The following is a 27,788-nucleotide window of genomic DNA, read 5'->3' as shown; positions in this document are numbered from 1 at the left end:
GACATGCAGTTTTTCTAGAAGACTCCTGTCCTTGGAGTACCTACTTTGCTTTAAGGGCAAAGGCAGAGGTGAAGGGAGCAGATTATAGCTATTCATTGTCAACTACCATTTGTTATCCACTAGCTTCACCAGAAATATCACCCCCAAAACCTCCTTACCTAAGTTTAATTGTGAAAACAATCTTCCTTGTTTTGTCCCAAGCTTGATGTACTTTTGAGGTTATTTACCATTAACTTCAAAAGGAGAAAGATTTCACTTGCTCAGATCTGTCCTTTTCAGAAAGATTGTTACATTAAAACATATCCGTGTGTGACTGCCTCTATAAGATACGCATGTGTCCTTTTCAGAAAGCATGTTAAATTAAGACATATCTAGGTATGAATGTGTATGGAATATTGGTACGTAAAGCCTTATACATATGGTAATGTGCTTTATAATACTTTGAGTGAGAGCCTGGTTGTGTGAACCACTTGTGAATATGGGCATAAATTGCTCAGCTGATTATATAAACTGCTTCAAAAAAGGTGTTCAGGCCAAGTGAGAGCACTGACTACTCTCAGTAACTCACAACACCGTTAGGATGCCAGAGATGTAAAAAGTGCCAATACATCCAAGCTGAGAAGAGAAGCTACTCATTTTTCAATGGTTCACTACACTGTCCTGGGGCAGCCAGCATCCCCACTTTCATAGCAGAGCACATGAGCACAGTACAGCACAGAAATGTACAAACCCCTCAAGATGTGGAATTAGGGGGAAGAAAAGGGGAATATTTTTCTGAGATTATCTGCAGGGAGTGAGGTGTCCTGCGACAAGATCAGCCAGTTTGTTTTTATGATGGGACTGAAGTTTTTGATAATTTCAGTAGTCTTCAATTTTGCCTGACCCTGAGCCTCTCAGATGAGCAATAAAAGCAATTCAACATTTAAATTTTATAGATTTGGAGTCCCTCAGCCTGGTTATAGTAATCAGTCTGAACTCATGACTTTGTTTAGCTGAATATTTGTTAAAAACAGATCATTTTAAAGTAGTGGGTATCTTACTGAGTCTTTCAGCAGATAGACTCGTCAGAGCTTTAAGCGCTTCAAATACTTGACATGGTACAAGAATGCCCAGTGCACAAGCTGATGCTGCCCTGCTTTTCACAGTGATTTAAAGTGCCAACATAGGAGCTTATAAAACAAGTTACTGGTACAATAAACAGCATTTTAATCACCTGCTATTCATTTGTTAACTGCAGGATGAAGCTAAACTTCTAAACCACAATATAGGCATTACATACAACTACCTCTGAAATATTTAAGATATCAATGTCTTTAGTTTCCTTATGTTCAGAGTAGTCAGATAATGGAAACAGAGAAACTTGAAATAACAATCTGTTACTTTCTGAGAGCTTCTCTCTATCCTCACTGATGAGATTTACAATGTAGTAATGCTGCAATTTCATCATTATTTTGTAATCTTCTTAAATGAGTGTCTCATGTTAGTGCAGGCAATCACAATAACTACTTGAATAGGATTTGCTGCTGAGCAAAGCTGCTTGTGTTGCAAAAGCAAGTAGAGAAACACACAAGCAAAAAAACCCCATTGTGCAAAGTGTTTACTTTCCCATCAGGTTTACAGTGAGTCTTGAGAAGGGAATTTAGTGATGACTTCACCCATGCTAGCAAGATGTCAGCAAATTGTCAAAGAAGGAAATAATTCTCTAATAGCAGCTTAAGGCAAGTACAAAACCAAAGGAGATTGGTAACGACAACACTTATTTAATGTGGAATGCTGTCATATTTCAGAGTGGAAAAGGAACTTCTCTTGGCTTTGCAATGACTAATGCTCCCATGGTCTCTTAACCTAGGAGAGGACTTGAAGGGGTAGAAGTGTGGTGTCTGGCTGGCAGATGATCCCTCATACTCAAGAGCTGTGTCACAGGGAGCCAGGGTTCTGCACTTTCCCTTCCCTCAGCCGTGGCAGCTGAGGTGATGGAGGCGGAAAGAAGTCACTGCATCAGATTGTGCATATTCACATTTGGACATGGCTGTCTTTAAAAATGAACCAATGGTTCTTTTTTTTTTTTTTTTTTTTTTTTTTTTAAATAAAGTTTCCTCATCCCTGGAAGTGTTCAAAGCCAGGTTGGATGAGGCCCTGAGTGACCTATCTGCTGGGTGACATCCCTACCCAGGGAGGGGAAATTGAAACTAGAAGATCTCTGAGGTCCCTTCCAATCCAAGCCTTTCTGTGATTCTTGGATTAAGGTTGTCTCAAACCCAGCCTTTCACTAAGAATTATTCATTCATGCTACAGTGTACTTATTCCTTGCAGATAAATATCATACGTTTGGTATATGTTTTATCCCATTGAAATCTTTGAGACAATTCATATGGGTAAAGTTATATATATGTGGGTCTGTAGCTACAGAGTCTGAACATGGCATTAGATCACTAAGGTTCACGATTACTAGGCATTAAATACCACAGTCCTAGCTTGATTTTTAAAAGGTTTTTTTCCCCAGAAGAATATAGCAATAGTATCAACACAGGGCTGATGTATCATAGTTCTTAATTTATTTTCCCCTTCCAAGTCAGGATAAGAATCTATTGCTGTTCATTACATCTTTGCCTGTATGCAACCTGCTTAATTCTGCTTTTGTTCTTTTTTATCAGCGATATTGATCTATGATCTGATGTCCCTGGACTGAGTCAGGATTCAGGCTGTTGACCTGGGGCTAACTGTGCTTCTGGTTTCAGAATTCTTTTTAAAATCTTCCTGGAGGTGTCTCCCATTTAAAAAACCAAGATCGTAGCTGCTGTACGAGTATTAATGTTAATGGCATAGTACTGATTACTCTTCTAGTCTATTTGAATTCCAGATTCCTAACAGCAAATATCTTATCCTCATTTTTATTTGTGCATTTTTGAAGTGGTATGAAGAAAGAGTGAGAACTGATGATCTATAATCCTTATGATCTTCCTTAGAGCCTTATGGATATTCTGTAGCTATTGAAATAATAACCCCTTCCCACTCTAGTCCTACTCAGGTCACAATTCAAAATTTCTTCTTGATAAAGGATTCTTTTGGGGTGCTTGGTATTTTTAAGTCAATGCTTCTTGAGACTTCATTTTAAATTTAATTTTTTGTGTGAAATAAGTAAAATGTTAAAGATAAATGACATGTTTTTCTCCCATTGAAAATACATTCAATTATTGCATCTTGATTTTTATAAATATGGAAATTTGTACTGATTTCAGATAGTAGTTAACATATGCTAATAACTGTGGCATTCAAACATTTTTCTCACAGTATGTTTATCAGACATAATTAATGTTGCAAAATTAATGTTGCATTGGAGCTACAGGGGCTGGATGGTGATTATGTAGCAACATGTGGTGATGGAGCTGGAAATGCAGTTAGTCTGCCTGTGTACCTGTGCAGGCAGGTGCTCTGATGGAACAGTGTTAGGATTTCATCATCACTCCACACTGTCACTTGCTGTCAGGGTCTTTCTAGCACTACAGAAAGCTGATTAACTCCTTTTTGGATAACACAGGATGCACAGCAGTGGCTCTGGAGGTTACATTTTAGCACAGTAAAGCAATAATTTCTTTGAAAGAAACAGGTTTTATTTTCATTTTCAACTCCTGGAAGTAAAATAGAATTTTATTTATACAACCAACTGGCTTCTGTTACTGACAGCAGTTCCTATTAATTCTTCAAAGATACCTTAAGCAACAACTAAAATGAAGGATGATGAAAATTTGCAGGGAGTTTGCTTACTTTGTAGGCAACTTTACTTGCTAAAAAAGTACCTAAAAGGTAAAAATTGTGTGGGCACTTTTCTTTTATAAATGCAGGGACAGGATAAGGTTGTTAGCTAAGGATTTTAGTTATTTGAGGATCATCTCCTGAAAGAATTTTCCTAAATCAAACATAATTTTGCCAGTTAGGAAACACTGTACACTATTACAATATGTACACTTGGAAATACTGGGGGGAAAAAAAAAAAAGTGCAGTTTTAAAACTAAAGTATCAGAAATCTTGTTACATTTCTAAGCTGGGCACTAAAAGACTTCTTTTTATAAAGGTAGATACAGATACCTCGTTAACCGGTCTTAGAGGCTGATTTTCGTGTGTTAAAATGCAGCAGCTTTCACAGCTAAATACTGTCACATGGACCTTCTAAAAAAAATATGTAGACACTTAAAGGGGGTAAAAAGTAAGAGGATGTGTGTTTTTTGGGAGAGATGGATATGAGGACACTACATGGGGGAACATGTTACAGGTGATTGCAGCAGATATCTTTGACCACCAACTCTGAACAATACATAGGGGAAGGTAAGGATGTGTTAAGAATGAGATCAATGTATTTTTCAAGCTAGTCAGAGGTGTTCTGTGTTAACCTAGGTCTTGAAGATTTGAATATTACCTGCAAAGGTAGAAGATTATTGAATATTAGTCTTGTTCTGAGCGGATCTCTTTCCACTCTGTATCTGCTCACTTCCTCTCCCTTCCAGAGTTGTGTTGACATTAAGCTCTCCACAACTTGTTACTAGAAAAAAAAGCCTTAATGAGAGTCTGCAGACAGAAGATATTTAATTTTCACATCTGAAAGTCCTGGAAAATTCAGGAGGTAGAGAAGGGGTGAAGATTGGTTATTTGTTACTTCACAGCTGGAAATGCCAGTTTTCAGAAGGAGCAAGCATTGACAAGAAACAAACTCCAGTCTGATTTGACTACAAGGAGGCAATAGGTAATCACTGTGAAATGTAAACAATACAGTTATTAGTGCTTTTTACAGTTATTTGTGTTTTAAACCAGTAGTCTCTCAGTTAATTTTCAGCTTTTGAGATAGAATGGGTGTCAGATTTAAGGAAAGAAGAGGGCACAGAGGAAGAATAAAGGACGGGCTGAAGTTAGTAGCTAAAATTATAGTTTAAAATTACTTTTAAAAAACAGGTTGTTGGAAGAACATTGATTTTAGCTCAGAATAGTAATTTCAAATAGCTGAAAAAAGATCTTTTGAATACACCTTCAGCCCTTGGTTTGATTTAGAACATGCAAATGGATTGGGAAAAGTGCCTGCTGTTAAAAACGTCAGAAAGCTTTGGAAAAATGTCATCAATTTCCAATAGGACACATAAAAACCTAAGTTGTAAGGTGGCTTTGTAGGTATTTCCAGTTATTTAGCACCTGGTAAGTACAATTGGCTTGCTTTGTAGTACCAAATTTACTTGTCTTTGTTACAAACATTATTTTAGTGGGTTTTTTTTTCAGCTGTTTTTGTTTCTATTGCTGTACTTGCAGCATTTTGATATTAGGAGATGTAGGGGGAAAAAAGAGGTCCTGGTGGAAGGAGGAATCTTGGTTATGATAAGGTGAAGAGCCAAATTCTTCCTCACTGAGAGGAGGAGGTGGGAAACAGAACACAAGTCTAAAACTCTAATGCTCCAGAAGGACTTCAAGAGTCCATCTGATTAACTTCCGTTGTTCAAAAAAATACATTAATTGCACAGTTTATTCTGACTATTGTCAGGCCATGGAGACTTAATGATCTCATTTTCAAAACAAATGAACTATCTCTTATTATACTTAAGTATAAGCCACTTCAGAGGGAAAAAAATAAAAACCTCTTTATGCCTGCCAGAAAAGCAAATTGACTTTGAATTAGAGAAGACAATAAGAGTTGAAAATAATGTAACTAAAAGCAAGAGACTTTAATTCAAATTATATAGCCTTATGACCAGGGACAGGTAGTCCAGTTTCTTACACTGTGTTTCAGATTTATTGATAAAATTTGAACAGAAACCTTCTTTTTACAAGTTTTCCCAAAAACTGACAGTTTAGGTTAATGTTGCTTGTGGTTTGTACAAGAATGATTTTCACCTGATCACAACTGCTGGCATAAAAAAACCAAAAAAAACAAACAAAAAAAACCCAACAAAAAAACCCCCCAAATACAAAAAAAAACCCCAAACCCCCAAAAAACCCCAAACCAACCAACCAAACAAACAAAATAACAAAAAAAACCCCCAACAACAAAAAAAACCTCTCAAACAATAAAAAACCTCCACTGAAAAACAACTAAAATCCCAGCACTGAATAATCAGAGAACTAAGCCTATCACTGGGTGATCTATGGAACATTCTCCACTATGCTAAGTCACTAGGATAGGAGATGTGAAAAGTGTTTTAACTTGAATTTCTTGTCCTGAAATAAATCATGCATGCTGTATCCAATAAATGCTTCCTGCTATGAGTGAGACAGTAATGAAATACTTAATCATAGGTCAGGCATGTAAATTGGAATCTTATACAGAATGAAACATACTTTATGCTTTTTCTTAGTAATATTTTAAAGTGCTGCTTGAGAAATCTATGAAAGTACAAATATATGTATGGAGTATGGAGAAGGCATACTTTTATCAATATTAATTGAGGTAAAAAATAATTCTTGGAAATCAATGGATTTTAGAAATAAAATGAGCTGCTTCATTTTCTTAAGTATGCTGAATGGTCACTGGCAATGCTGATTGCAAATTTTGTTTAAGAAAAAAACGTTTCCCTATAATTTGTATGAATTTATCTTGAAACTTTCATAGAGAACAAATCGAGTGAAAGTCTGAGGCACAGTAAATAACCTCCTTAGCATCTGTAGAATTATATAGAAGAGGTTTTGAAAGAGTCTATTACATTACATATCACTACACTATTTTACATATTTTCTAGAAGCATTCAATTTTTCCTAATGGTTCAATTCAATCTCCAGGTCAAGAGGATGCTAAATCTATTCTGATTCAAAGCAAAGAAAGACAAAGCCAAAATCCTCTGATCATCAGCTCCTGTAGGGCTGGAAAAGTCTCAAAGTTCAAAAGTCACTGTGTTTCTTGTGACAGGATAATATAACTGAGGGAGATGAAGTAATGAACTCATACATACCATTATGAGAGGAAATGTTTTCCAAAGGATCATCAGATTTGAACTATTACTTGTAAAGGAAGAATATCAGACAAAGTCATTTTGGTGACAAAGTGGTTGACAGAGGGAAAAGAATTAAGAGGTTTAACAAAATGTAATGAATAGGAAATGGTTGCTTGCCTTTTTTTTTTCCAAGGGAAAAATCCTTGTTTTCAGTGAAATTAAGCAGCTAAGAAGAGGAATGAAAGAAAACAGATGGTACAGAGTAAGAAAGAGTAAGTGAAACTGCACATTGAGAAATGGGTTGGCAAGCAGAAATACTAATTTCTTGATTACAAAATGGCATTTAATTTTTTACTTTTTTAAAGTTCTTGATAGATATCTTGATTATATGGCTGTATATGTCATATAGGAGCTCTTTCCTCTCATGACAGGGGAGCAAGGATGATTAGGTGCTTTGAGTCCCAGTGTCATCAGTGTATAATTTGAAGAATAATTTTTTTACTCAGAGGGATATGTGGGTAGGCATAGAGAGCTCATTTCACAAATTTAAAGTCATAACGGTTCATATCAATCCTACATTTTTCTCTCATCAGTTACATGGACAGTATTAATTTAGATTTTTTTCTTTCTTAAATCTTTAGCTTTTTGTAAAATCACCTGCTGCTCCTTGGTTTTTTGGTCTCATCTACATTTTGGAAGCATTTAACAACCCCCTCTTTGCTTTGTTTACTATGTAGTACTTGGGTTTGTAATTGCTCTGGAGCTTTCTCAGTCCAGTTGCAGGCTCTTGTCATATTCCTGACAGCCTTGGCTTTTCTTTTTTGTGTCTTGTGGTTTTGTCACATTTCTCACTTAATTCTTCTCCCCTGGGGTCTATCCAGCTGTTTCACTCTTGTTTCTATGGATAGTGAGTGGGAATGAATGCGGGTCCCGCATTCTTCCTGTGAGAGTCACCTTTTGTCCCTTCTTCTGTGGCTGGCAGATGTCTGGCTGTCGTAGTCCAGGACTCACAGAGCTACAGCATCATCTTCCACACACAGAGGCCAGAGTCCTGAGTTTCTATATGCATGTGGAGACACAGATTTAGACGTTTATAGAATACCAAAATCCTTTTTGTTTTTGTGTTTTGACACAGCATGCATTTTTAGCACGACACTGCATGTGTGTGTTACTGCCTATATCAGTTATTGACCTATTCATGTGTTTAACCCTAACTGTACATCCAGATATGCTATAAATAGAGGGAAATTTAGTATTAGATCCAGTCAGTCTGTTCACACATGGATTTCAAGCCATGTCCAACAGTTCATAAGAGCATTTTGATTCCTTACTCGGGTGACTCATGCTATAGTGTTCTCCCTGCTGCCACCAGGGTCTTCCAGGCAATCACCTGTACCCATGTGCAGCTCTGATTTCATATTTGTTTTCTTTGAAGGATTTTTAGTTTGCTATGTTTTCTTTCCATTTTTGTCTAATTTTTGAAACTACTTTCTAATTTCCCTCCCCTTTTTTTTTATTTTTTTAAAATTGAATTCTTATAGTACACTTATGGGATATTAGAAATAGAAAGTAAAGACCAAAAGTCTCGACTCTACCTCCTCTTGGAATTTCTATCAGCTGAACACCGCTGGAACCAGGAGTGGTAGCTATATTTGTTCTTTTCTATATCTTTTCTGTCTTTCTTTCTTCTTCTTCTTCTTCTAATTCTCTCTCCTAAGAATTTTTGAGTAACTTAAAATCAAATGGGCTTAGAGTTTGCAAAGTTGAATGGGCCACGTGAATGCTTTGAGAAATGTTTTCTGTTGATTGAATGATGCCCTAAACTTTTGCCAGTTTTATGGTTTTCTAAAGTTGCCAATAAAGTTTCCCTTATTGTTTTGACCTCTTGAGAATATCTTCTCAGTATTTCTCCAATGCCTCTAACTCAGAGTACATGAAAAACTGTAAAGCCCTTCTAAAATTGTCATAGTGTGAGTTATGGGGCCTTACAGTACTCAATGTAACTTCTGTGTGCGTACTGCAAATCAGATTTTCTCCCAACAATTAACAGCCATTTTCCTTTTTGTTTCTTCCAAAAAGATTAAGAAAAGGTGATAACTTAAAGAAGGAAAACAATATACATGTATAAATATATATCTACCCTGAAACAGCATTAGGAAGCATGATATTGGAGGAAAAACTTGCTGGAGAGATAAAGCAGCATGGCAGTAGTTGGGGATGTGGAATACCTTCATTAGCTGTGTGCAGGGCTGGGTGTGTTATTGGGGAAACAAATGGCTTTCGACCCTGACTCCTCAGAAATGCGTGAAATAATTCTCCTTGAGAAGGTAATAACAGGCGGAAAGAAAACGTGAGAATGCATTGTTGGTGTCTCGGGTCATGGTGGAGAAGGAAAACTTTTCTGCTTAATGATAAGCCTTGTCACTTCAAACAAAAAGGGTGTAGCCAATTTAAGCCCTGAAGGTGTTTTCTTTCTTGCTAAGCCACAGCCATTCCATGTTACCATTTTAAGACCTGGATCATTCCTTTGAAAGTTTTTACGAGAGCCATTTTCAAAGCACTAAAGATCTCATCATCCATCCACTGAAGGTGATGTCCAAGTTTCTTGAGGATTTGGAACAGGCTCAAAATAAAATAAAATCCAATCCAAGAGCCATTAATAGACAGTTTCACTGTTTATTTTATACTAATTAATCCAGTCACAATATAATGCACAAAATCAATTTGTCAGAGTGCGTAAAAGCCTGTGTAATATTTACTAATTTGGTTTTATACTTTAATTATTTTTTATAGTATAGTAATGCCACTTCAAATGAGTAACTAACATTTAAGATGGAATGGCATTTTTGCCTATCATTAAATGCATATAAAATTTTATTAAAAATATAAAATCTTATAATTAAATATTCTACATGAAGTTTAGTTTTACATAATATTACATATGGCAAATATAAAGCATTTTTCCCAATTTAAATAACTGTGTCTTTTTTAGGAGACATTTGCACCTAGATGTTGTTTAATATTAAAGAAGAAAGGTATGAAATAGCCTGCAACTATGGTGATATTTATAAGTGCTTTTTTTCTTTTTTTAAATTTTCATTCTTGCTGTTTAACTTGGGAGTGTCTGTGCCTGTTGTTCTTGTGCATTAAAGATTCCTGAAAAAGTTAAAGGAAGAAAGTTTTTAGTCTCAGTCATACCACAGGTCAAAAGTTTATGAACTAGCCCGGGTGTTTTTTGAAATGGCCAAGTTGCAAATGTTCTCCATGATATCCACATTTAAAAGAAATAGCTGTAAAAAAGGGTGCTTATGGTTCACTCTGTTTCTGCAAATTAAAGGAAACTGCATTGCTTATAGTCTGAACTGATGTAACAGGTACTATTTTCAGGATATGCATATTTTCTAATTTCTTTTTTCTTGCTGCTGCTCAACAAATCCAGATGGAAGCTACTCAATAGAATAAGCAAAAAAGGAAGAAAAAGCAATTTAGGCTCTTCCAGTCCTGTGGCCATTAAAAGCTATGATAAGAGCAAGTGGGTCAGTGTGAATAAAACATGCAGGGTTGGTATAACCCTCTGCAATAGCATTTTGAATGGGATGTGAAACCTCAAAACCTGAGACCAACAGAGCAGTAGGAGCAAAGCCGAAATGCCAGCAGGAAATTGCTTAGACCAGCCAGTATACTACTGGGTCTTATCTCTTCATCTTGCACCAGGCATAAAAACTCCAGTGGATCTTAGTCCCTGAGACCTTTTTTGACAGTGAAAGTTCCACAAGAAAGCCTAATGGAATCGCTCAGTCACTGCAGTTTCTTAGGAAGTAACGTGGCAGCTGCAAAACTGATTATTGCAGTTAGTGACTGTATTCAGCCCACGTGTTCCAGGTGCTGGAAACCTGTACCACTATCGGTTGAAAAGCTACCAAAGTGTGTGTCCTAGACTCATACCTGGTGAAGATGCTAGAATTTCTCAAACCACCAAAGAAATTCCTGGTGCATATGAACACAGTGGTAGCAACTGAACTGGCATAGAGGAGGTGTGCAACCTCGTAACATAGTGAATATTGTTGCTTCAGTTTCTCTGAAGCCTCATCAAGAGAAACAGTGTGAGAAAATGCCATCAATCAACATCAATATTTTAATACTTGATGGATTGAGCAGTAGCAGTTTAAAATGTAACATTATGGCTCATTTTCAAGCTGCTACTAGTTTTAAATCAAACTCTGAAATGTTCTGTTGGAACTGTAACTGTGGATGAGCGTCATTATTGTTTTCAATTTGCCACTTTCACTTTGATAGGAAAATATATCATAAAGCTTTGATTTTTAATTTATTTTTATTACCAAATGTTTATTATCATGCTTGTCATTTTGACTTGAGTATCCTGGGAGAGAATTTTATTTTTAATGACTTTTCAGTAAAAGAGATTAAATCAACCTTAAGAGTGTATTTTACTTAATTTCAGTGGTTTATTTCTCAGAATATATTTATAAAGATATGCACGATTATATGAATCATTAGAAATTATGTTACCAAGGAAATGACTTAGTGAACCTTTTCTTCCATAAATATTTGCTTTAAAATATTACCAAATGGGAGCCAAAGCGCCCAAATACAAGATGACTCATTTAAGTAGGAATTTCTCCAAAGAACAATGCAAATATTGTGGGCAAACTAAGACCACTCTTTAATGAAACTTAGGCTTCAATGACAACAACAAGCTGTGAACTCTCCGAAGGAAATAGAATTTCACTTTTCAGGCATTGGTGAGTAATGCTGTAATGCTGATCATCATTTTTAGCCATTTGAAAAAATCCACTTTTAGCTTAAATAGGTTGAACCTCTTCTATAATGAAAGGTATTGGAATGTACCTGAATGACACCTTGTTGACTTTAAGCAATATTTTATTTTAAGCACATAGGCTGGTATTTAACATCCTAATGCGAACTCTTGGCTCGTGGACAAATTTGAGAAGTTTGAAGTTTGAAAAAGAAAGGGATTTTCAGTCCAGAAATTAGGTTTTTCTGATTTTTTTTTCAAAGACTGAGAAGGAGAAGAAGAGAATAATATGCACAGCAGAAAATTCAATACTAGGCAGTGTTTTTGAGCCAATGAAAGAGAAGACAACCACTTTTAGGTACTTTATTACTTCTTTAGGTTCTGCTGACATTTGTAATGTATTATGAAGATGTGTTTGAGCACATGATTATGATCTCAGTTTACTGCTGGCATAAACTTTGGGCTGAAAAAGTGTTAATGATTGGTCAACAGTTGATATATACATATGGTTGCTTTCATTTTTAAACATCACATCCTCAACAACCCTTACACGCTAATGCACTGTGAAAAGACCCAACTAAATAAATGAACATTTCTTTCAGATAGTTTTCAAGGGACCTGGTGTTTGCAACTATTATGTAGAGTACTGAAATAATTTAGCCAGTGTGGAGAGGCATCAACATGGCAGCCACGTCCAGCAATTTTACTGGACATGAGTATGACTTCAGTGTTTCCCGGCAAATGAAGAGACTTTGTCATGAGTAACATAACCAGTGACAAAATTTTATCTGAAGGACAGGTATTTGATAATGTGAACATAAACTAAAATGAACTGTGGAAAATATGGTACCTGCATATCCTGAAAAGACCCAGGGTCAGTGTTTCAAGAAGTGGAAAAGCCCAAGAGTTTTGTGTCTGACCCAAAATGTGTTGAAGATTTTCCTTCTAAGCACAGACATCTCATAATGAAAGTGCTAGCTGAGCCTGGATTATACAGTACTTAAATTACATCTCTGCACAGTATTTAATTGTGCAAACTCATGAACAATTTGTTTTACAGGTTATTTTCCTTGTGGTCCTTTAAAAAGAGTAGTCTGTATTATTTTCTTTCAAGTTGGTTTATTTTAATATCAGCTGGACAGACCTGCTAGGTGTCATCAAACTCTCTGTTCTGCTCTCAGCAATATCACCCTATCCTTTTCATAAACAGATCAAAGATCCTCTGAATATTATTCCATTCTGTTGTGGAACTTCACTGCTGCAGAAGTTAAAGACATTCCTCTTATAGGCAATTATCCTCATATTTATTTTTTTTCCTCCTAGGGTGATTTTTTCCGATTTCAGAAGTATTTCTTCCTCTTCATATTTCAGTCTCCCAAATTATTTATGAAGGACAAATATATGCCTTTACAGACTCTGTTTGGGAGGGAAACATAATTTTAAAAACCCCATATATTTTTTTCATATCAGCATTGCTATTCTAGGTCTGAGTTTTATGAACCCCTATTGATATAGCTATGCTGAATACTTGAAGGTGGGTTGTAGGTCTGTGCAACTCAAGGGACATCCTAAACCCAGTCATTCCGTATGCAGGTAAGCCTGTGACGAAACGAATTTTTGGTGACAGAATTTAAAGCATTTCAACAACTTTGGTAACATAATAATTGTTGTGCATGATTTGAACTTTGTGTCATGTGGATTGACATAACCGTTCCACATGTTTTCATCTGGTGGTTCCTGTTTCTCTGTCTTTTGACTGAAACAGAACTGACTGTAGAAGTGTTTGCAGCTCCTTTCAGGGTATGGCTTGATCTGCGGCTTGTAATTATTATGGTTAATGACAGGATTCTTTATGTTATGACTCGAGGAGTTAACCTCTACATTAGGGTAGGTGAGATTCTGTCACAAAGAAATTATTATCTATTTAAGAGCTCTGAGTCATATCACTGAGATAATACCTCTGTTGTAATACATTGTAATAAGGCAGTTTATGAACAGGTTTGTTATGAAGTGAAGCCAAACTTAACAAGTTATCCTCACGTTGTGTTACTTTTTCCTGTGTTTGGAGGAGAACCAGGCAAAGGCACACTAACAGTGCTATTTGGGGAGGTTTTCTGTACTGTACCCCTTGATCAGAGGGATATTTTGTGCTCATCTTAAGAACTTGCTTCCACTCCAATGCCTGTGCAGATGTGAGAATGTTTTCCATTTTCCACACATGACTGTGTCTTTGTGTGCTCGCTCTGCATGTTCCCTATGGCTACCTGTGATTGTATGCCAGATATATGTTAATGACAACTGTTGGAACACTTTCAGGGTTGTACTTCTCATTTTAATTAGTCAGTTGCTGTCATTTTTCACACTGCTAATAAATCACTTGAAATATATTGCTTGTGGTTGTGGTTGTGTTTGAAGCATAAATCTTTTGTTAAGAGATTAGTGAGTCATCTATCTCATGGCCCGCATTGTCACCCATTACACATTATAATAAAGCTTTCTCCACTATAGATCCATGAGTCTTCTACTTCAGGATTGCAGTATAGCCAAACAGTGTCTGGGGCAGCAGGATGATGGGATAGTAGACAGATGATGCAAGGCAATCCCTTTTCTGAGTCTTTTTTGTTTTTCATGGAAACTTCGCCACACAACTGTCAGTCGAGGTGTTTCATCTCAGAGCCAAAAGCAGGACCGGGGGCATGGATGAACAGATGAATTGCTGTGGCCCCCTTGTTCCCACTTTTGCAAACAGTGAAATTCACCATAAATTGAGATTGGGCATCACTTGCTAATTAACCTTTGCTGCTATTTTAGGGTCACAACTCCCTTGGCCCATCTGAAAATAAAATTTGAACCTGTGAAGTAATTTTACAGGTTGATAGGTAGAAAGCATGTGTGAAATCTGCCTTGAGACAAAAATACAATGTTTTTTTACTGGTGACATGGGACTTCTGTGCTCCCTTATTGTCTTCTCAGAGAGTGCATGTAGATTAATATATACTATCCACTCTGGGATAAAGATTTAACTTGTTTTAAACTCTTGCATTAAGACAGTTGACTCCCAATCTCCTATTTATAAACTCAAACTCTCTAAGGAAAAATTAAGTTGTGGTGGACTGCATGCATATGTGAACTGTATCTCAAAAAAAAAAAAAAAAGAAAAAAATTCAATGCCAAAAAGATCAACCCAATTCCTACAAAATTTTTCTGCAGAGGAAATTGAAATAAAATATTTAGTTTTCAGAACTATTGTGAAAAAAGTAAGAACTTAAAAAAGAGAGTCATTTTCTCAATTTTTTTTTAAAAGCTTTTAAATTGCTGTTATTGTGTCATGAAATAATTTAGTGAGTACTATACCATACAGCTCCCAACACACATTTGAAGGAGAGAAGAGAGGTGAGAGCTGATGGTATCCAAGCAAAGTGAAATGCAGGACAATTTGGCTTGACACTTGTCTCTAAGACCAGCTCTTCTTAATAACCTATCACTATTTCTTATATGCAAAAGTATACAGAGAGCATGCATAAAAATGGAACTCAATGACCTCTTTAGCTGGTTTTGAGACTTTCCTTAAAAGATTGGAAATAGATGCAAAATCCTGTATATATTGAGCTAAATTCTGTTAATCAGAGATTAAAAATCCTTTTTTTTTTCTGGTTGCCTAGAAGAAGAGCTTGAAAAGAAATCTGCGTATATAAAGAGCAGGACGAGCAAAGGTTATGTACCAGAAGAAAGGAAGTCCTTTTCTTACTACCACAAATATAACTTTTTCCTATTAAGCATCAATTTAACTTTAAGGTAACATTTTTATGATCTTCAGTTTATCTTAAAGTCTGTGGTAGTCATCAAATAATTCTTGTTGCTACCCATTTAAAAATATCAAGCATAAATTTGTGATTTGGACTTAATGCTTTACACTAACAAGTATACTTAGCCTTTGGATTAATGCTGTGGTCAAACAGGAGTAGAAAAACACAACAGCTTTAAATAAAAGTTACTAAAAGTGTTAGAATGCTTCTTCCTTATACATCTTACTAGTAAAAAAAGGCAGTGTAAACCAAAATATTCTTCATTGAAGTTAGTCATGTCCTCAGTCCAGATTAAAGAAGTGCAACAAATTAGGTAGAAACCATAAGGTGAAAAAAATGCATTACAAGAAGGTGTTGTTGAGTTCAATGTTTACACGTGCTCTCTACATATTTGCACATATAAGAAATGGTGGCAGACCATTAAGAATATATATATATATATATGAGAACACTTATGTAAGGGTATCTAGGAACTGAGATACTACAATTTTTGTAAAACCACATGACAACGCCAGAGCTCCACGAGCCAGAAAATGCATCCCAATTTAAACAGGCAAGCTCTGTGCAAAAAACTGCCACCAAAGCAAAATGAAAAATCCTGTGAGTCAAGAAACATTATGAGATCTGCAGTTCCATAAGATGCAGGAACACATGATGTATTAGGTAGCAGAACTTCAGGCCTGATAAGGAGAAATAATAATTTAATCTCTCTATAGATGCAGCAGCTCCTTCCCTCAAAAAATAGAAAAATAAAAATATTTAGAGCTATCCAGATAAGTTGCTCAACTTCTTCACACAGTATGGCTCCAGAAAAGCTAGCTACACCTCAGACTGATATCTGCAAGGTCATTTTCACCAATTTTAAATCTCCTGGTGTGTGAGTCTCCCCATTGGAGGGATTTTAATAAACCAGTACACTAAGTATTCTGCTCTACTACAGTCTGTTCTTGAGAGAACTTAGCCTAATAAATATGCAAGAAAATAGCAATAAGGAGATCTGATAGAGTAGTAACAGATGAAATGCTGTCTGCCAATGCTTGGATTTTGGTCAAAATGCTGGTAGAGATAGAGCCATGCGTCCAGTGGAACAACCTGCAGCTCATCTATTTTTTTTATTTTACAAAAACCATGATCAGGGTGTGATTCTTAAAGAGGGAGAACATTATTGATCTGCTCTAAGTAATGATTTTGCTGAGGATCATCTAGCAAAAGTACATATAGTCCCTCAGCTGTTCTACACAGACATTACATACAAGAACACACCTGAAAATAATATTTTTCAGTAAGTTTGATGGGATACCAGACTTCTGTGTGTTTATGAAAATGTTTAATATGCTGAAGTCCCATTGATTTAGGAGTAAAAATCAACTCTCTGTTGTTTTGAGCAGTCTGAAATAAGACCTTAATAGCTGAACAGAGTGAAGAGATTGATGGCTATTGACTCGCTGGTGTCTCCTAATATGTGCAATTAAGGAGGTCACAATAAGGGACAACTGCAAGAGGTCATAGCCTTTGCTGAATTCACAGAGGGCTGTGACCAGGTCACTGTGCAGGGCCATTTGAAAGTAGAATTCTGTCACAAAAATGAGGTCTAATTCAAAACCATTAATTGATGCTATTAACTTGAAAATTAAGAATATGTCTGATTGCAGAGAAAAGTGAGCACAATGCAGACCCAGCCAAGGAATTCTTAGATGTTTTTAGAAAAGCTTCATAGCCTAGAATAAATATAAACTTTAGAGGAATAGAGATGAATTTCTAGTGGGAAATCCTTGTACATGGAAGATATTCTAGCTTCATGGAAATGTTGTATAGATTTGGGAACGAAACAAGATAAAAAATTGATCCTTCAAGAGAATCTTTCCTTTAGAAAGGGCAATTTTATGACATCAGGAGGTATATTGTGGGCTGTTGTAGCTACAATTTCACCTACAGATATTACAGGTGGCAGGGCTGTATAAATCAATTTGAAGGATTCCTTTCTATTTCAAAACATACTTGAACCATAACTTCAGTGGCAAGGATCTGCTTATATCAATTACAGACACGGAGAAGTGAAATCTGCCATTACACCAAAGCATCAATAAAAATATGTCGTGGATTAAGTGTATGTGGCCCTCAGCTTCTAAACTAAGAGAATCTTAAATTTGAGAGGGGAGAGATGGAAATAAAAACAAAATTAATTTATTTCCACAAAAAGAGCCCTCTTCCTGGATATCTCTTTATTCAAACATGAAAATGTGGCACTGACACAGATGCTAGAACTTTCAAATGCCAAGCACTTTGGGTTTTTTTCAAGCTGATTAACTCTGATATTTTACAGATGCAATGTAAAACTTTAGCCTTTAAGACAACATGTGCTTCCAAAAATAACCTCTGGTGTGCTTAGCCCTTTTTCTTGCAATGCTTTCTCTTGAAATAAAAATCTTCCTGGAAACTCACAGTAAACTTCCAATCAGTATGGCATCGGTCAAAGTGCCTCCCTGGTTTCCAGGCAGATGTTTGGTTTGCCACGCCAGTAGATGTTATTTGATCTACTACTCTATATCAGCAGTGTTTTGATATATGACACTGTATTTTTGATGCGACCCCTCTCTATTTGAAGATTCTTCTTTTTCCTACAGTATATTTTTTCATAAGACGGTCTTGATGAAATCTCTGTAATTATATACAAGATAATATTTTTGTCTGAGGAGCATGTTGAAATACATTCAAACCCTCAAAAAATCAAATCATTTTCTGTTTCTCAGCCATGTGTGTTGTACTTGTACCTCTGTCTTGACTACCTCAGCAATTCCATACTCATACTGCTGTGTAATGGTTCCTACCCAGTGGATGAACGGAAGGTCATGGGTGCATTTCTTCAGGATTTTAGCAAGGTTTTTCATACTTTTGTTCCTTACAGCATCATCTGGACAAGTTGTCAAACTGTGGGATGAGCTCGTTCATGGTCCACTGGGTGGAGAAGTTGCTAAGGGAGAGAACTCAAGGGCTAGTAGTGAATGGCCGACGCTGCCTGGTGACCTGTCACCAGCCGTGCTGCTCAGTGTTCAGTTCTAGGGCCAGTTCTGTTAAATATAGAATCATAAAATAATTGAATGGATTGGATTGGAGGGGACCTTAAATATCTCCTGGTTCCAACCCTCCTGCCCTGGGCAGGGACACCTCCCACTAGACCAGGCTGATCAATCTGGCCTAGAACACTTCCAGGGAACATCCATAGCTTCTCTGGGCAACTTGTTCCAGTGCTTCACTGACCTCACAGTGAAGAATTTCTTCTGTGTATTGTAAAGAATTTCTTCCAGATATTTATATATTTATGAATGACCTGAATGCAGAACTTGAATGCACCATTAGCAAGTTGGCTGATGACACCAAACTGGAAGGAGGTGCTGTTGACTCTCTTGAGAGGTAGGAGGTCTTGCAGATGGATCTGGATAGATTGGAGCATTGGACTACGAAGTGCTGGTCTCCCTGCTCTCCAGTGACAGGACACATGGGAACAGTTCCAAGCTGTGACAGAGGAGGTTTAGACTGGACATTAGGAAGCATTTCCTTACCAAGAGGGTTTTCAGACATGGGAATAGGGTCCCTTAGGAGGTGGTCAATGCCCAAAGCCTGCTGGTTTTTAAGAGATGTTTGGACAATGCCCTTGATAACATGTTCTAACTTTTGTCCAGGCAATTGGATTGGATGATCACTGTAGGCCCCTCCTACCTGAAAGGAGGTCTGGTCTATTCTATTCTAGTCTAGTCTATTCCATTCCATTCCATTCCATTCCATTCCATTCCATTCCATTCCATTCTCTGCTTTGCTATGCTATGCTATGCTATTCATGCTGCCTCACTTAATTCTAGTAATTTCGGTGAAAGCTTGGGGGATTTACGTATTCTGTTTCTTTTAAAAAAAGATTTTTTAGGATTTTTTTTCTTGCCCTCTGAAGCTTCTCCATTACCTTGAGACTTCCACTGAATACATGCCTGTCTCATTGAAGTCAGCTGCAGCTGAAGAGACAGCTGGGATCAAACTAGAAAACAGCAGAATTTTGGTAATTAAGAAGTAAGCACTGAAATGGATTATTCTTAGGTATCTGTTTCCAGAAAGGAATCCAAACCTCAGAGCTATGTGTCTGCCTTTACCGGCTAGGCAATTGAATCTGAGTGGCAATTGAAAATCCAGAAAGGGACCTGATGGGTTTAATTGGAGATGCTGCCTTGTTTGAATTCCTTACACCTCCAAGGCAAGCAAGAGCTAAAGATTTCCTCATCTCAGTGCTTTTGTCCTTACTTTAATTTTTTAACCACTACGTTAGATTGCCAGAAAGCTTCTTTTAACAGGGTTTTGTTTTCTACAGATTAATATTCATTATTAAATTAGTCAGAAACTGTTTCACCTGTCTCACTCACAGAGGGGAAACTCCCTCAGAAGAAAGGGATTTATCATTCCTTTGGCTCTCTGATGAATTTCTCCCTTCTCTACAGGGCAACCATAAACATTGGCACCACCTACCTCCTTAGCAGACATGAGTTAAGGATGATTGTGGTGAAAAGAGACTTCTACCTTTTAATGTAATTCTGGTGCTTAAAAATAATTAAAAAGGAAAAAAAAAGGAACCCAAGCATATTAGTTTTCGGTTCCAGCTGTGAAGCATGACTACTGTGACATTGTCCTGCTTAGTGGTGAAAGGTGTCTGTAAATAGAGAGGGAGAGCATTTAAAAGCATTTTCGCTTGAGTTTTCCTTTTGCAGGATCCTGATGTTCCCTGCATTGTGCATAGGAACCATGCCTGCTGAATGAATGTGAGAATAATTGATTCTACTCTGTATATTCTTATTTCTAAGATAATTTCTGCATTAAAATTGGTATAGCTTTTAATCATTCTTCAACTAATTTCAGTATGTGTTGTCACCTTCCAGACTTCATCTCATGTATGTTGTGCTGATATTCTTTAGTGAAAGCATTCATTCTCTCTCTGCTTCTATTTTCACCCAGGGATTTAAAGACATTATTTTCCTTCCTATTTCGATGGTTACCTTGGAGGAGGGAATGCCTCCTGTGTGTACAAATGTAGCAGTCACTCCTCTGTCTCATGGGCTTTCCTGTACTAACATTTCAACGATTTAGTTTTAAACCACAGTTCAAAACTAAACTGTGTTTCTGAGTTTCTCTGTTATTGTCCCAAACAGAACTTTTAAATTCACTGGAACAGGAATATCTTGTGGCCTCATACAATTCTCATTATTTCTCATTATTTCATTTTGCTGAGTTTTGCTTTTATCTTTCTTGCCACTTTCTAGAAACACCCTTAAATTACCTGCCTGCTGGATCCCAGTTTGGTGCCCTCTGTTCTTTCTTCTATTGATGCATCTTTCTTACTGATTTTCTTGTGTACTTGCTGCTTTTTATATTTTTTTTTTCTGTTTCTTCCTGTCCCTTACTGAGGACCTTATTCTTCCTTGCCAATTTAAAGTCCTTTTGCCAAGACCCATTAGTTTTCTCTATCAGAAAACAGATGACCATGGTGCTCAAAAAAATTTATCAATGGTTTGAAGCCTCTGCTTTGTGTTTCTAAGCCCCCCACCTTTTAGGCACTGATTTACCACCACCATTCTGGGAGTTTTGGGGTTTTTCCAACCTTGACAGTGGCAGTGAATCACATATGACATTTATCAGATTAGATTGAACTTAATTATGTTGTACTTGGGAAATTACAAACCACAAATTCCTCTGATATATTTCTAGGTGTGGAGTTTAATGAAGCAGCAGTATTTTCGCTGGCTTCAGGACCGTATTGTGGCACCGTGATTGTATCACTTTAAGGGAAAATGTCAGTGATCTATCCTTGCTCCATGTCTCCTAGCTTCCTACCACTGCTCTTCAGCATTGGCTTCCAACATCTGCTATGTCATAATGTGCTTTAAATAAAGATCACAAAATACTGCCTCAGCAGAAGGGGTGAGCTGAGGTTACTCAGCCAACATTGATTTTTTTCATTGCCCCCTCCCATTTTCTAACTTGTGAAACTTTTCCTTTGCAGTTCTGTAAATGTTATTTTAATGTAATTTGTGCCTAACATATATATTATAGATAAGTCTATCTAATAAGCAGTTTGAAATAATATATGTAGATTTTTCTATTTTATATTCTTTTCTGTAAGTCAGCAGAGTAGAATTCATTAACTTGATATGGATCTTTTTCAGTCTTTTCAGTAACCATTCACCAAAGAATGGACTTAGGAGTGTATTTATATGGTAAATGAACTGATACTGCTTACTTTAATATAAGTTCATCTTTTTAACGCTTTTCCATATATACACATTTGGCTCTTTTGGAAAGGGACTTGTAATCCAATCTCCTTTCTTCTCATTTTAGCGGAATTATTACTTATAAACTAACATAGATTACTTGCAAGTATTAAAAGAACACTATTTATTTGTGTAGTACTTGAAATATACTTGAGCAAACTATTTATTAAAAAGAGTGACATTTACCATGATACTTTAAATAGTGGAGACAATTGAGTTGTGGTGGGTTTTTTGTTTGGTTGGTTTAGGTTTTTTATGGGGGGAATATTCAAATCGAAATTATGCAGTGAATGTATACAAAAAGCCTGTTTGATAGAGAGCTGTAGTAATGATGAATGAAGTTTTTGCTTTTCTGAGAGTGATATAACAGCATGTAGTATATAACTGACTAATGGAGATTTGCCACTCAAGTAACTCAATCAAAAATGTAATTTAGCTTGAAACTCTCACAGAAACAGCTGTGACTCTTGTATCTGTCCCAATTAAATACAGCGTGAGGATGATTGCATATGTGCTACTAACAGCGTTGTTGGGAGAATTTCTGATAAAGCTTTTGATGGGGATGTTAATGCAAAAATGTAAGTTTTGAATCTTCTCAATTAAAAAAGAAAACCACTGACTACATAGGATATTTAAAACAATTTTCAAAGGGACAGTCTCCTTATTCAAAATACTTTTCGTTTTGAATATATTTAATCCAGAGTAAGGCAGAGTGGGGTGTGGGGTTTTTTGATCTATTTTCCTTTAAAATAATTCATGAAATCATCAGATTCTAAATAGATTTGTGGTTTTAATTCTAGAACAATTATCTTAAGAATATCAACTTAGCGACTGTACCACCTTCAGCTGCCTCTGGAAAAAAGTTTTCAAGCTGGTGTTGTTGGTGAGTCTCATAAAGCAGAAAGAACACCATCTACTTTAAGTAAGACCAGTATGTTTTCCCTACCAGTTATTTGAAGCATACCAAGAATCCTTGGCATGATTCTAGCCCTTCTTTGGGCACTGAAGTGGCTTACTATCCTTGTGTAGAGAGGTGTGTCAGAGGTGAATGTCCACCAAGTGATACCAGCCTGAGGAAGCTGAAAATACACAAAATTTCTGGCATAATTTTCCAAGCATTAGATGTCTCTCAGAGCAAAGCTATCAGAAATGCATTTTCCTATACTGTACCAAAAGCCCCCTGCAGATACTCCATGGACAAAATCAGATAACCACTAGCATGACCTTCTATAATTAATTTATGAAGGTAAAATGTGTGCACTTGCCAGATGAAGAACAGTATCTCAGAAAAGGAAGACTGCATTTCTGATCTTTCAGCCCTGATTCTTAAGAAATAACTACCAAAAATAAGTATATTCATAGCTAACATTCACAGCTGTACTTGACATTAAAAACCATTGAGATACTGGCTCCCTAGTATCTGGCCTTTCTCTCCAGGTGGCACCTCTGCCTGACCTCTCTGTCCCACCAGACCTACTGAACTTATTACTGCTTTGCTTGCTGATGTTTCCCTCTGCTCTGCTGGTACCAACCACCATTTTCTTTTGAATTGGTTAAATAATTATCATAATAATTCTCAACTTTGAGTTTATTGCTTTTATTTTAAGTCTAAAGAAAGAGCCCCAAAAAGCCCCAAAAGCTTGTCCATTACACCCAGTAAGTGCAACATAAAAGGAGATAAAAAGTCTTCACAAAGTTTCACTTTTTCTGAACCATAGATGGAATATGTGTGTTTCCACAAAATTACCTCTTAAAGTGCACTTCTATGAAATGAGTACTGTGTATCTTTGAAAATTCATCAGTTTCACTGTATTCAGTTAAATAATTTGTACAAAACACAAATCACTTTCTGGTTGAAAAGATTTGATGATGAAAACTCATTTGATGCTTCTAGAACAGATTGCAGCAACTTTATGATTTTGCTATTTTTTATGTCTTTTTTTTGTTGTTGTTTACAGATGAAATAAATTCCCTAGTCACAGCTGAAGTGAGCAAAAATATTTTTGCAAAGTTTTGGCAGGGTAAATGCACCTGTGATTGAAGAACTATAGCTGTTCACACATCTCTTTTAATTTTCTAATATTCTTTGTCAATTAGGATGATGTGCATCTTTTAAATACATGGTTGTGAGCTCTGTTTGGTGTTTGTTTTTTATTGTGTGACTATATACATATAGTCATCATGCTTCATGCTTATTATACATAACTCTTGCTTGGGCAAAAGAGAAACACAGTCACAGCTGAAACTCGGAAATTATTGTTACTCCAGTTAGTGATTTAGCAATCTAACAGTCTGATTTATTAGTTACAATAATATATATTAATAATTCAAATAATGTAAGAAAAAAAAGTCATAATGCAGTTATATTACTTTTCTGGGGAAATAAAAAATCCTTTCCAGAAACCCTCTGGGTCCAAAGACTGGGAGCTTCAGCCTTCCTGAAAGAAAGAGGTGGACTCAGAATGAGCTATCAGCATCCTGAAGTCATCACTGGGATGCATATGGTCTTGGCTTAGGGTGTTTCTTCCCTTTATTGGGAGAAGAAAGATTTTGATAGTCCTGTCCTCCACAGACTTTATTTTTGGAAGTTTTTTGAATGCAGCTTCTGTGCTTACTCATTTCATTTGTTCCTCACCATTCACTTTTTGTTCTAAAGCTGGGTTTACCTGAACAATGGAAGGCTGAAATCCTGTAGTGACCTCTGAATTACAGCTGTGGTTTCTGTCAGAACTCCTGCACCTCTGGTACTGCTCTGCACTCATGCACCCTTTGGCAGTTCATTTTATTCTAGAAACATGAATAGCTGCTCATTATCACTGTAAACTAAAGAATTCTGAAAAAAATGTAGTTGGTAGTTAGCTGACCACCAGCTGACTGCTATCACAAATATTTTTTTTTTTTTAAGGCTAAAATCAGCCCAGCGAAGACAACCCATATGAGTCCTGAGACCCTGAGCTGTCAGGTGAGTGGCCTTTAGTAATGGAAAAATTGTTTTGTTTATCACAAAGATTTTGGAAAAGTTCAACCAAGCCAAAGCAAAATAGCACTGTAGTGATAAGGTGACCTCCTGTGAACTGCCTGTATAGCAGAGATCGAACTCTGTCCTTGTGCACATCTAGTCGATAAAGAAAAAATTCAAAAAATAGGATTTTTTCATATCTTCCATGTAGTTCACTTATCATATTGTGTTGCTGTTCTCTAGTATACTTTTAATGGGTGTGTGGAAAGTATTTTAAAAAAACAAGTTCATTTCTATATTAAGTGTAGAAGCTTATGAAGAACTACTTCAGCAGTGAAAAAACAGCTGCCAGGAGTATCTTGGGTAAGAAGACATGGAGGTTTTAAACAACGACTTTACTTGTTGAAAGAAGTTGACAATTAATTTTAAAAAAAAAGACAAAAACAAAACCCAGAAAAACACCAATACCTTCTTACTCCAGAAAATGAAATCCCATACCAAATAGAACTTTCAGAAGAGATCAAAGGTTGAACTTGATGATCTCAGAGGTCTTTTCCAACCTGATTGATTTTGTGATATGTTGATGTTAATAGGATAAAAGCAGACAACTTTTTAAAAAGTTAATTTTCTGCTACTAGTTCCTGTCTTAAGAACTAACCTGTCATGCATGATATGATACTTAAGCAGTCTTTGTGTCAAAAAAGAGACAGACCTTTAGTGTGGTCTTCTACAATAAATAGCCTAATTGGTAGGTAGGATGTGAAGGGGTGGGGAGGTGTTATGTTTTTAAGCAACCATGGAGTGAATGGGAATGAAAAGTAGATAGTGAAAGCTTTAGTCTTTCAGAGAAGAAAGTTCTTTTGGTTTTGATAGCCCAAAGACAACTGTGCTAGAGCATAAATGGATCTTGAGAACGATAATAGCAATAGCCGCATGACCGCAGTTAGAATATTTTCATTCTTTTTCATTACCCCCAGGTAAAGTGCGTTTGAAATAAACCACCTTGAGATTTCAACAGAAAAATACAATTTGTTGTCTCTGGGTCTTCTGCAAATCTGCTGGTATCAAGCTTAGAAGACATGCTGTGCTGTCATTCCTTACCCTCATACCGTTAGTGTCTTAAAAGATTTTTGCCAAAATAAACTGTAATTGCAACTGTTCAGTGCCCACCTCAGAAAATTACTTTTACTATTAAGACTGAATGGATCAAAAAGGTTCAACACATTCCTTTTCTACTATGTATCAGAACAAGACCTACAAAGTAAGGGAACAGGCAGGAATAGCATCTCATAGTACATTTATATTTAAAACTGTCAGGCTTTTTTCCTTTAAACCTATTAATCTCTTCTGTTCTTATGTACTTTCTTTATATCTCTCTCCTTTCTCTTCTTCAGTGCTGTTGTGTGACTTCCAGATTCTTTTAATACCAGTTTAACATCAATGAGTCAGAATTCATTTTTATTTCCTTAATAAAGACCTTGTTTTTAAGTGTCCTCAGTATTACAAATTAGAGTCACATTTTTGCAGATGCCGAGATTCCTCAGCTTTCCGTGCCCTGGTTTTGAAAATATTTTAAATGCCTATGTGGTTTGCCTTGGTGTGTAAATCTGTCCCTCAAAGGAGCATCTTAAAATTGAGCATTCCCATTAGTGGCTGTTTCAAGGCCAGCTTTAAAGAAGATGTTCCTTTCACAGAGGTTTTAAAAGAAAGTGCCACAGAAATATGAACGCTTTCTTCGAATAGTTAAAAAAAAAAAAAATCTAGAATGTAGCCATGAATTGAAAGACTTTAACTTCTTCCCCCACCACCACCTCCCCCACTGTAAGAAATGCAGCTATTCCCTGAGAAACTTTGTCGTTGTAAGCCCATTTTCAGTAATAATTTCAGCCAGTCCTAATGACCATTCAGAACAGCAGATGTAATAATTGTTTCCAGAAGGAGATGTGTTTGGGTTCCTAAATCTGCAGATGGATAGTCCTTTTAAAACAGCAGAAATCTGGTCTCCTAACATGTTGTCTGAGGATGGGACAAACCACACTAGTTCTAATTTACACTGCCAAAGCAAAAGTCAGGACAATGAGGGTGAAATAGCAGTGTTCTGGGAAAGTCTGATTTCCATACCATTGTGGAAAGGGAAAATGGGTACAAAGGATTCATGTCAGTAGTGGCTGATTTCCTTTCCCCTTTCTGAGGCAGAGAAAGATCAAAACGCCAGAGGGAGGCAAAAAGCAGATTTCTGCCCTTTTTTGATGTTTCCCATCATGGTTGGAGGAGACAGGAGGAGCTGCAGAGATCCAGGGCTGTCTTTCTGCTGTATTTGCTCTATTGGCTAAGAGGCTTTGGTATGGCATTTGCCATCAGGGCAGGATAAAATATGTGTTTTGGGGAAGGTAGGACTGGCCCTGAGCTGCACATGAGGTACTGGTGCATCCTCACTCAGCCTTGCTGGGGACAGGGCAAGACATAGAATCATAGAATGGCTTGGGTTGGAAGGGGCCCTCAAAGGTCAGCTAGTCCAACCCCCTGCTATGGGCAAGGACACCTTTCACTAGACCAGGTTGCTCAAAGCCCCATCCAATGTGGCCTTGAACACTTCCAGGGTGGAGCACCGAGTTTCTCTGAGCAACATGTGCCAGTGTCTCACCACCCTAGGAGTGAAGAGTTTCTTCCCAGTACTTGACATAACCTACCCACTGACAGTTCAAAGCCATTCCCTCTTGTTCTACCACTACCTGCCCTTGTAAAAAGAAGTCCCTCTGCAGTTCTCTTGTAGCTCCCTTTAGGTACTGGCAGGTGCTATAAGGCTTCCCCAGAACCTTCTCTTCTCTAGGCTGAACAGTCTCAGCCTGTCTTCACACGTCAGGTGTTCCATCCCTCTGATAATTTGTGTGTCTCTCCTCTGGAGCTGCTTCCAAAGGTCCATGTCCTTCCTGTTCTGAGGAGCCCAGAGCTGGATGCAGTACTCCAGCTACTGTGCCACTTTGCAGGCTGGAAGGCAACTTCTGTGGCACCCCAGGGCTGGCCCCATCAGCGTGT

At 37.0% G+C, this 27,788-nt stretch overlaps 1 long non-coding RNA gene across 1 annotated transcript in view; it reads left to right on the top strand.

Moving 5' to 3' along the window:
- The window catches only part of LOC109145596, an 88,184-nt gene that overhangs the window by 18,042 nt on the left and 42,354 nt on the right, over positions 1–27,788 (top strand). The window contains exons 3-4 of the long non-coding RNA XR_005601859.1: positions 22,594–22,676; positions 24,699–24,755. This is a non-coding gene — a long non-coding RNA (uncharacterized LOC109145596). The remainder of the gene's footprint in view (positions 1–22,593; positions 22,677–24,698; positions 24,756–27,788) is intronic.

Source organism: Corvus cornix, chromosome 4 (genome assembly GCF_000738735.6).
Source record: "Corvus cornix cornix isolate S_Up_H32 chromosome 4, ASM73873v5, whole genome shotgun sequence".
In the NCBI taxonomy this organism is placed as follows: Eukaryota; Metazoa; Chordata; class Aves; order Passeriformes; family Corvidae; genus Corvus; species Corvus cornix.
The sequence above is the reverse complement of the archived record's forward strand: the minus strand, read 5'-3'. Positions and strand labels throughout refer to the sequence as shown.